The sequence below is a fragment of the Aquarana catesbeiana genome, linkage group LG04, assembly GCF_042186555.1.
Source record: "Aquarana catesbeiana isolate 2022-GZ linkage group LG04, ASM4218655v1, whole genome shotgun sequence".
Lineage (NCBI taxonomy): Eukaryota > Metazoa > Chordata > Amphibia > Anura > Ranidae > Aquarana > Aquarana catesbeiana.
The window spans coordinates 56,186,082-56,196,097 of record NC_133327.1 but is presented as its reverse complement, the minus strand read 5'-3'; the positions used below and the strand labels follow the sequence as shown (position 1 = coordinate 56,196,097).

Sequence of the window (10,016 nt, the reverse complement as noted above, 5' to 3'; positions counted from 1 at the left end):
GTATAATAAGAAGAGCACTAGGCATATATGCTAAGCACCAAAGTTTTGAGTTATTATCCACACACTTTTAAGCTCATTGAATTGAATTGAGTTTTTTTCAATAAAACGTTGTTATGCAGGTCAATTTCCAGACGCATATTCTGGTAGTTCTCTGCTTGATAACGGACAACTGTTTTAGCGCCACATTGTTACACACGTCTTCTTTTTTTGCAATCTGTCTATTGTTTATGTTGGCTGCTGGTCCCATATAGTTGGCGCAGTATTACTAAATATATTACATAAGGCAGTAATACGGGGGTTTCTGATCAATAATAGATCCCGATTGAAGAATGCACGAGAAGTACAGATTCCAAAATTACTGGGGGATATACAGGACCTTGAATTACAGCATAAGAGAACACAGGAACCCTCTGCGGGGAATGATCTGGCCCATTTGAGACGACAAATAACAGATCTTCGTTTCAAAGCTAAAGCAGCAATACAGTCCGGTAGGAACTGGGAGATAAATGCAGTAAACTGCTGGCAGGGAAGCTTAAGGAAAGGAGTTTGACACCATAATATACCTCACATAAAAGGAAGGGATGGTCACCTAATGGCGCTGCCAAAAGATATTGCCAAGACGTTTGGAGAATTTTATTCTTCTTTATATAATTTGACACCACCATCTCCTTCTCCTTCTGTTTTGAAAGAATACCTTTCCTCATCATGTCTCTCTCGACTTCCCTCCCCGGTAGGTAGTAGTTTAGAAGCCCCTATTACTATAGAGGAGCTGACTACGGTGATAAAAACGGTGAAATCCGGGAAGGCACCGGGCCCAGATGGATTTACCTTACAGTACTATAAAAATTGTCTTTCTGTGTTGGATGCACACATAATAAAGATGTTTAATGCACTGGGCCAGACTACCACACTGCCCCCGGAGGCACTTCTGGCGTATATTTCCGTTATTCCAAAGGAGGGGAAAGATCCGTCAGAATGCGGAAGTTACAGTCTAATTTCGCTATTAAATGTAGATCTAAAGCTTTTTACTAAATTACTAGCCTCCCGTATTCAACCTCAGCTTACTCAGTTAATCCATTTAGATCAAGTAGGGTTTATCCCCTCTCGTGAAGCAAGAGACAACACCATCAAGGTACTTAACTTGATCCACCACACTAATAAGACGAATACCCCATGCGTCTTTCTGAGTACTGACGCAGAAAAAGCGTTCGACAGAGTAAACTGGAATTTTATGTTTTCGGTTCCGAGGCACATGGGATTAGGAGACCATATGCCGCAATGGATTGCCAAGGTCTACATTTCTCCACAGGCATTGGTTAAAATAAATGGAGTATTCTCAAAACCTTTCAAGATCTCAAATGGAACTCGGCAGGGATGCCCTCTGTCGCCCCTGTTGTTTGCACTCTCGCTGGAGCCATTATTGAACAAAATTCGGCAAAATCCAGATATCTTGGGGCTAAAGATAGGAGATCATAATTACAAAGTCTCAGCCTACGCAGATGATTTGTTGTTTTCTATGTATAATCCACACATTTCATTGCCTAACCTCATGAACGAGTTTGAAAGCTATGGAGCTCTTTCAAATTTAAAAATAAATGATACCAAATCGGAAGCTATGGGAGTGGCACTTCCTCAACCAGAGCGTGGTATTATACAACCCAATTTTAAATTCAAATGGGTGACATCCGCGTTAGAGTACTTGGGTACATATATACCATCAAATTTAAGCAATACTTTTGTGGTAAATTTCCCACCGTTATATAACGCAGTACGATCTTTATTGGATAAATGGAATCAGGGGCTACAGTCATGGTTTGGCCTATGTAATATCATTAAAATGAGTATCATGCCAAAATTCTTGTACCTTTTTCAGGCATTACCTATCGCTATTCCGGCAGTTTTTTTTGTCAAATCCGCACTCTTTATTTACCCATATAAATTTAGTAAAAACGTCCCAGGATTAGTAGATGCCTTTTGACGTTACCCAAGTGCTTTAGCGGTGTAGCTGCCCCAGACGCATTTAAATATTATCAAGCAGTCCATCTGGGCAGAATGATCGACTGGTGCAGACATACGGAATTCAAACTTGGGATAGACATAGAACAACATTCTAGTCCGATACCTCTGTGTAGAGCATCCTAGTGCTATGCAGCACTACCCGCCCCTCTTAAAACACATCCTATTATAGGCCCTACACTGCATCGAGAAAAATGTAGGGTTCCGACAGAGCCCATATCCCATTCGCAATCACCCTTGTTCCCAATATTGGGAACCCCTAGTTCCCCTCCAGGCATGGAATTAGGGGCTTTTAAGAATTTAATAGAGAAAGGCTGTTTTCAGGCATCGCACTTTGTGGATCAAGAGAATTGGCCCATGGTGGCCACATTGATGCACCCGGGGGGCCGGTATGAAATAAATCTCTGGCAGGCTTTGCAGTTACGTTACTTCCTTAGGTCTCTGGGACCACCGATAAATTATCAGCGCCAACTATATTTGAGTCATACTGCGATGGAGATGAACCCCTCCCTAGGACGATTTCTAAGATATATGCTCTGCTTAGCATGTCCTCAGAAGATTTTGTGATGCCAGGCTTTGGTAAATGGGAGAGAGATCTGGATAGGACCTTTAGCTTAGTCCAATGACAGAATATTATCTATATTTCGCTGAACTCATCAATATGTACGTGGATTCAGGAATCTAATTATAAATTACTGACACAATGGTATTACACTCCAGCAAAGCTAAGTAAATTTTCTCCAAAGGCCTCAGACCATTGTTGGAGATGTAGAGAGGATCGGGGGACACTGTTTACAGCCTTTTTATTGTGACTGCGATATTGCGGCGGACATTTCGGACACTTTTGACACCATTTTGGGACCATTGGCATTTATACAGCGATCCATGCTATAAAAATGCATTGATTACTATATAAATGTGACAGGCAGGGAAGAGGTTAACACTAGGAGGTGATCAAAGGGTTAACTGTGTGTCCTAAGGAGTGATTATAACTGTAGGGGGAGGGGACTCACAAGGGGAGGAGATCGATCAGTGTTCCACTGTACTGGGATTACATGATCGGTCTCAACTGAGCAGGACCGTGGATCTGTGTGTGTAAACACACAGATCCACGTCCTGTCAGAGAAGGGCAATCGCGGGTGCCCGGCGGACATCGCGGCCGCCGGGCATGCGCATCAGGTCCCGAGTGACGCGGCAGGGGCGTTCGTGTGCCCCCAGATGGCCGAGAAGCCCAGGACGTCATATGACGCCCGCCCAGGATGGGAGATCCCATCTGCGGACATCATATGTACATGGGTGGGTATTGAAGTGGTTAAAAAGAACACTTAGAACAGTAAGTTGCTTTTGTGAAGGTTCAGGTTTTAAAGTAAATTTAGATAAATCAGGGGTTTTTACAATAGGAGATTTTTATACAGAACCAGATCTAAAAATCCCAAAAGTTACAGAAATAAAAATTCTAGGAGTATGGTTTTCGCAAAACTGTGGTAATTACAAAAATTGGGAGGCCCTGTTGGAAAGAGTGTTCTTAGTAAAAAAAGAAACTAGATTTTTGGAAGCTAAGTATGGAAGGAAAGTTATTAGTCATTAAACAGGTGATCCTGCCAATTATTTTAAACAGGTGATCCTGCCAATTATTTTATATATTTCAATGATTTTTTTCCCACCAGTCCTAATTTTAAAGAGATTAGTTTCAATTTTTTCTGGGGCTCAGAAATGGAACAAATAAAAAGAGATGAAATTTATAAACCAAAAGAAAAAGGAGGTAAAAGTTTCCTGGACTTTAGGAAATTTTTGTGCTTAAAATACTTTTTATTTACTAATCTGTTAAAAATATGAGAAGAGTCACGATTAATGGTTTTTTAAAATACCAATTAGGTTTTTTTTCTAAAAAATATAAATGGATTAAACATGACCATTTAAAACCATTGCGAGGGACTCTGCCTGAGTATTATATTATTTTAGAATTTTTTTTTAAAGAATATGATTTAATAGACTTTGAAGAAGGAATTTTAAAAGATTATCAAAAGCTAAAAAAAGTGATGGAAAATAGAATAATAGTCAGCCCAATTAATAAATATTCTTATAAATTTACAAAAGGAATTTGTAAACCAACACATTTTTCTTTACTTTCCAATGACCAGAAAGACCTAGCATGGAGTATTGTAAAAGAGATTGTTCCAACTAGAAGTTTTCAGCATGGTCCAGGTTTGCTTAGAAGTGTGTAAGGGAAGAATGTTTTATGGAGGAAACAACATTACATCTGTTTTGGAATTGTAAATTTGCACAGGATTGTTGGAGAAAAGTAGGACCTTTGATAAAAAAAAAACTTAAGCACTTTAAAATATTTTAATCATGAAATTTTTTTTATGGCTGAGGAATTGAAAAAAGAGATTTTAAAAAGGTTTGGTTGCTTATCAATTCTATTAAATTAGCTTTGTGGAGAGTAAGAAACATATATTTTCTTTTTTAAATAAATCAGTTGAAGGTTGTATACATTTAGAGTTGAGTTTTTTTTTATATATATATCTCCAAAAATATTTTGATCTCTCAGGTAATAACTCAGAAAAATATTGGAATTTTGAGATGTGGAATAGATTGGTTTTAAATTGTAAAGGAAAAAAAAAGAGAGAAGATATTTTCTACGATGATGGTATATTTTAAGAGTTTTGAGTTTGTGAGACTGAAGACTTGAGACTAAAGATTTCCGAGTGGAAAAAAAACAAAAAAATCTATTCTTATCAGTTTAATATCCGATATGTCCCCTATCTGGGGACCATATATTAAATGGATTTTTGGAACAGGGAGATAGAAGAAGAGCTTGCTCTGTCCACTCCACGCATCGACCTGGTATTGCAGTACCTCCAGGACCGGTGCACCCCTCTCTTATGCAGTTTCCAAAAACAGAATAATGAACAACAAGAAAAATCTTCCTTTTGCTTGCTCACTGGCAATGTTGCTTTTTTTGCTCACAAGCTGGTAATTCTTGCAATAAACTTGCATTTAACCCCTGTGTGTATTGGTGTTTTTGCTTCATGTCAGTTTCTTGCTCTATCTCTCTCCCTCCTCGCTCCATATTTTTTGGTCAGGAAGCAGCAGGTAAAGTGGCAGTTGCCAGAAGCCAAACCTATTAAGTCAGTAAGTAGACACATTTCGACAAGACAGCTAGCTAGTGTTCTTTCTATCTATCTTTCTCCCAAGGCCCAAAACAAAGACTTTACTGCCTGTGTCACTATAGAGAGGCAGCAGGCCATTTGAATAGGCCTGGCTTTGCTGCATCTCTGTCCCTGGTTGCAGCAAGCTAAAAGTCAGTCCAGGCATTCCCTCACTCCCTCGTTTTCGCAGCCTGTGTCTCCCTCTAGTGGGTCCCTGTCTCGTCTTTCTCGTTCATGTTACCAGGAGGCGGCGCCATGCAAATGATTTCCCTCGTTGGGCATCAACGAGGAGCACCTGGATGTGTGCAATTAGTGCTCAGGGCTGCCTAATTGACACATTTAAGGTCAGAATGGGCTGCAGGTGTGTTAAGGAGGTGTTGGACAGGTGTGTTGAGGGATTAGGCCTCAAGCCCGGGTAGGTGTGAAAAGTTGCTGTGCCTGTGGCTGCTGCCAGCCTAGACAGGGGGGAAGGGTAGACGGGCATCTCTCAGCGAGCTCTTCCTTTCTGCCAGGCCGCCGCTTGCTTGGAAAAGAGAATAATTGGGTTATCGCTTCTCGGCCTTTTGGCTACGATCAAGTGTCGTGGTTGAAGGGTTACGACTGAAGGCACCAGTTCTGCTCGGCCTGGGGGTGTTTCCTTGACTGGTACACTTCCTGCTGCTATTGGGCAGGGCGCTGCTAGAGGTTACGAGAGGGCGATTGGGAGTCTTAGCCCCACAGGGCACGACTGGTCAGTGGTGAGGCGTTTTTCCGGGGGTCCCCCTACTGGGGGTACCCTCGGTTTTTGGAGGCGGCTGGTTCTTCGTGCTCATCAAAATGGCGAATCGAGGCCTTCGGGACTCTGGCTTAACCAGGAAACGCAGAGAGTCCAGGGACAAGATCTCTTTGAAGACGGTGGTGGTCGATGTGCTGATGGACATCTGCAATGTTGGGGTAAGAAACATATTGTGTTTGCAAGATTTTCCAATGCAAGGGATTTACGATGTGACCTTTTCATCTGTCGAGGTACAGTATGTTGGAACGCGTATGAAAAAACAAAGGAGAAGAAGGATACAGAAATTATGAAATGTATAGAAGTGACGCCCCTATTTATGCAGGATGAGAAGATGCTGATCGTACACATGTACAATCCATTTTGCAGACCCAGCCATGGTTAGGATTTAATTTCTTGTAAGGTGGAGGTGGGAGGTGGAGTGAAGTTTGGTGGTGGGTTGTGGAAATTGAATTGTTCTATTCTTGAAGATAAAGATGTGTGTAAGGAGTTTGAAGTGTTCTTTAAAAAATTGGTGCAGTTTAAAAAAGAATATGAAAATATATTATTATGGTGGGATTGGATGAAAGAAAAGGTGGCGGTCTTTTTTAAACAAATATGTGCAAGGAGGGCGAGAGAGAGGAAGGAGATGGAGGGGATGTTGATAAGGAAAATACAGTTTTTGCACCGATGTAGAAGGATGGGTCTGACAGTTGATACGGAGCTTGAAGAGGTTAGGGCAGAAAGAACTGCCATGCTGAAAAGAAAGGGCAAGAAAATCATCTTTGAGTCCAAAATTCAGGATATAGAGGAAGGAGAGTCTTGTTCTCGTTTTTTCTTTAAAAAGGTGGTGGATGCTAAAAAGGTGATGAGGTCAGTGTTGGTTGGAGAGGTGGAGGTGGAAGGGGAAAGAATGATGGAGCAGGTGGTTTCTTTTTATAGAGGATTATATAGTGGGAGAAGTGTGGTGCGGGAAGAAGAACTGGTGGAATATTGTGAAGTGCTGGAAGGGTGCTTAGGGGAAGAGGAGGCAGCTGGTTTGATTGACCCTGTGATGGAAAGGGAGGTGGAAAGTGCTTTAAACAGAATGCCTAAGAACAAGACTCCTGGACAAGATGGTTTCCCTGCAGAATTATACGTGAGGTTTTGGGCTCTGTTTAAGGAACATCTGTTGGAACTGATGAGATTCTGTGTAAGTTCTGGAACTGTCTCCCACTCCATGAAGGAGGGGGCGATAACACTGATCTTTAAAAAAGGGGAAAGAAGGGATATTAAAAATTGGCGTCCAATCACTTTGCTCAACACAGACTATAAATTACTGGCTAAACTGTTGGCAAGTAGGTTGAGTATGGTGGTTGGGAAGCTGGTAGGGGAGTGGCAGGCTTGTGCAGTCCCTGGGCGCAGGATTATGGACAACTTGGTCCTGTTGAGAGATTTGTCATATTATGCCCAGATTAATAATAGACCTTTAGCCCTTTTAGGGATCGATCTAGAAAAGGCTTATGACAAAGTCTCACATGTTTTTTTGTTTAAGGTGTTGGAGAAAATGGGCCTGCCGGAGCCACTTCTGCAGGTTCTAAAGGGCCTTTATTCTGATGTGGTGAGTCAGGTCTTAGTAAATGGGAATTTGTCTGATTTTTTTTCCAGTCTTGTCTGGGGTTAGGCAGGGGTGCCCCCTCTCGCATATCCTTTTTATTTGTGCCATTGAGCCCTTATTAAAGCAGGTACAGAAGGACAAAGGCCTAAAGGGGGTGTTTGTTCCAGGTAGTGATGGTGGATGCATTAAATCAGTGTGTTACATGGATGATATCACCTTTACCTGCACTTCAAGAAATGGATGTGAGAAGGGCGGAGTTACAACTGAGCCTTTTTAGTAGTGTGTCCGGGTTGAATGTTAACTGGCATAAAAGTCAGGCCTGCGTTGTAAGTGGTTCATGTAAGTTGGAAAATGTCAAAGTTAAAGTGACAGAGGATATTGTAATACTCGGAACACACTTCGAAAGGAACCGATCAAATCAAGTCAATGCAGAAAAAGTGATGGGCAAAATTACAAAAAAACTTGACTTTTGGAAGTCTAGACGCCTGACGTTGACGGGTAAAACATTGGTCACCAAGGCAGTGGTACTGCCATTGCTTTTGTATTTTACTATGGTATTCCCTCCTGGAGTTAGGTGGATTCAGAAAGTGACGCGTTGCCTCTTCATTCTTGCGCCCCAGAAAAACATGGAGAGGGTTGCTAGAGTGGTGATCATTAAAAAGCCAGAATTGGGAGGATATGGTTTCCCGGACGTTTTGACTTTCTTAGGTTAGCACTTTTGGTTGGGGCATTATAAAACCTTTGTGAATGGCGGAAAAGTAGCATGCTTGATGAGATATTTGGCTGGCTGGTCCTTAGCCAAATGGGGTTGGTGTGGAAGGGATTTATCCAAACCGATGGCCTTGGTTCCCCCTTCGTTCTATCTCCGGTTGGAGCAGTTTTTTAAAGAGCGTAGGTTAGGGGAATTGGGGATTGGGGCAGTAGGGAAGGTTGGTCTGAGGAGATGGTTATATAAAGATGATGTGGTGACCAATATCAGAGGACTTGGGTCCAGGAAGTGGAGTAAGTGGAAGTCCTTGGTGTAATCTTTGAACGGAGTTTGGGATACCAGAAGAATACGGTGAAGATGGTGGAGAAGGTAGAGAAGAAGCTGGAATTTTGGAAAATGCGGCGTCTGACGTTGTCCGGGAAAACGCTGATAGTGAAAGCTGTGATTCTGCCGTTGTTGATTTATTCCTCTGTAATTTTTCCTCCCAACGTGCGGTGGATTCAGATGGTGACAAGGATGTTCTTTGTCTTCTTCTGGGGGTCGAAGATGGAGAAAGTGAGGTGAGAAGTGGTGATGAAACCAGTGGTGAAGGGAGGATAGGATTTCCCAAACATACAACGCTTTTTGGAAGTGCAATGGTGGCTTACACACTTTAAGACCTTTTCAGCAGGAGGAAAGGCTGCAGTGCTGATGAGATACTTGATTGGCTGGCCACTTTTGAAGTGGGGGTGGTGTAAGCGGGACTTGAAGAGGCCTATGTCTTTGGTTCTGTCAGTACACTATTTAAGAATGAAAAAGTTCTTAGATGAAAATCAATTGAGTGAGCTTGGGCAAGGGGTAGTAAAGAAGGAAGTGCTCTGGAAATGGTTAAGGAGGAGTGAATTGATTACCAATATTTTTGGACTTGGCCCGAAGAAGACGGAGCAATGCTGGAAGAATATGAAATTTAAAGGCATAAGAAATAGACAGAGAGAGGTAGTGTGGATGTCACTGAATAACTGCTTACCAACTTTATCCTTTTTAAAAGCAAGGGATCTTGTGAGAAATGGTTTGCCCAAGGGAAGGATGCGGAGGACAGGAGACCATAAGGCATATTTTTTGGGAATGTAATTTTCCTAAAGAAGTTTGGACGTTGATGGAAGGTTTTGTGAGGAGGGTGGTTGGAGTAAATAGGATCACATATGAGTCTGGGGTGTTTGGGTTGGTGGAGGGTGGAAAAGTGATCCAAGGAAAAATGTTCATTTTTTCTGCAATTTTCAGAGAGGTGGTGTGGGAGACACGGTGTGCTTTTGTGAAAAAGAAAATGGTGCTGACAGAGAAAGATTGTGTAGATTGGGTGATGGCAAGAATGTTCTATGTTTTGGCTGTTGAGAGGAGGAGTGTGGGGGTGGAGGAGGCAGATGTGTTGTGGAATTTTATAAGGTGGAAGGAGGGGGGTTTCGGGTAATCTGTAAATGTGTTTAGAATTGTTATGGTGTTATTTTTTTGATATGAAAAATGCCACAGATGATGAACACGACTTAGCTTTTGTTGGTTCGAGTGCCAGAGTTTATGCTGAGTTTAATGTGATTCAGTCTGAGTGGTAACAGAAAAAAAAAAAAATCTGTTCTTATCAGTTTAATATTTTTTTAATGTAAATATATGGTATTGTGGAGGTGGGTGGGTTGAATTGGATGGGAGGGTGAGGGTGGGTGTGACGATATGTAAAAATTGTTGTTGTTTTTATTTTTTGTCTTTGTTTTTTTTTGTATTGTATGCAAAAAAATGTGTGAAATGTTTGTTGGACTTTGT

At 41.7% G+C, this 10,016-nt stretch overlaps 1 non-coding gene across 1 annotated transcript; it reads left to right on the top strand.

Moving 5' to 3' along the window:
• Nucleotides 1-4,712: 4,712 nt before the first annotated feature.
• LOC141141869 (U2 spliceosomal RNA) lies at nt 4,713-4,897 on the top strand. The gene has a single exon (XR_012244266.1). It is a non-coding gene; the product is annotated as a U2 spliceosomal RNA (small nuclear RNA).
• Nucleotides 4,898-10,016: the final 5,119 nt, after the last annotated feature.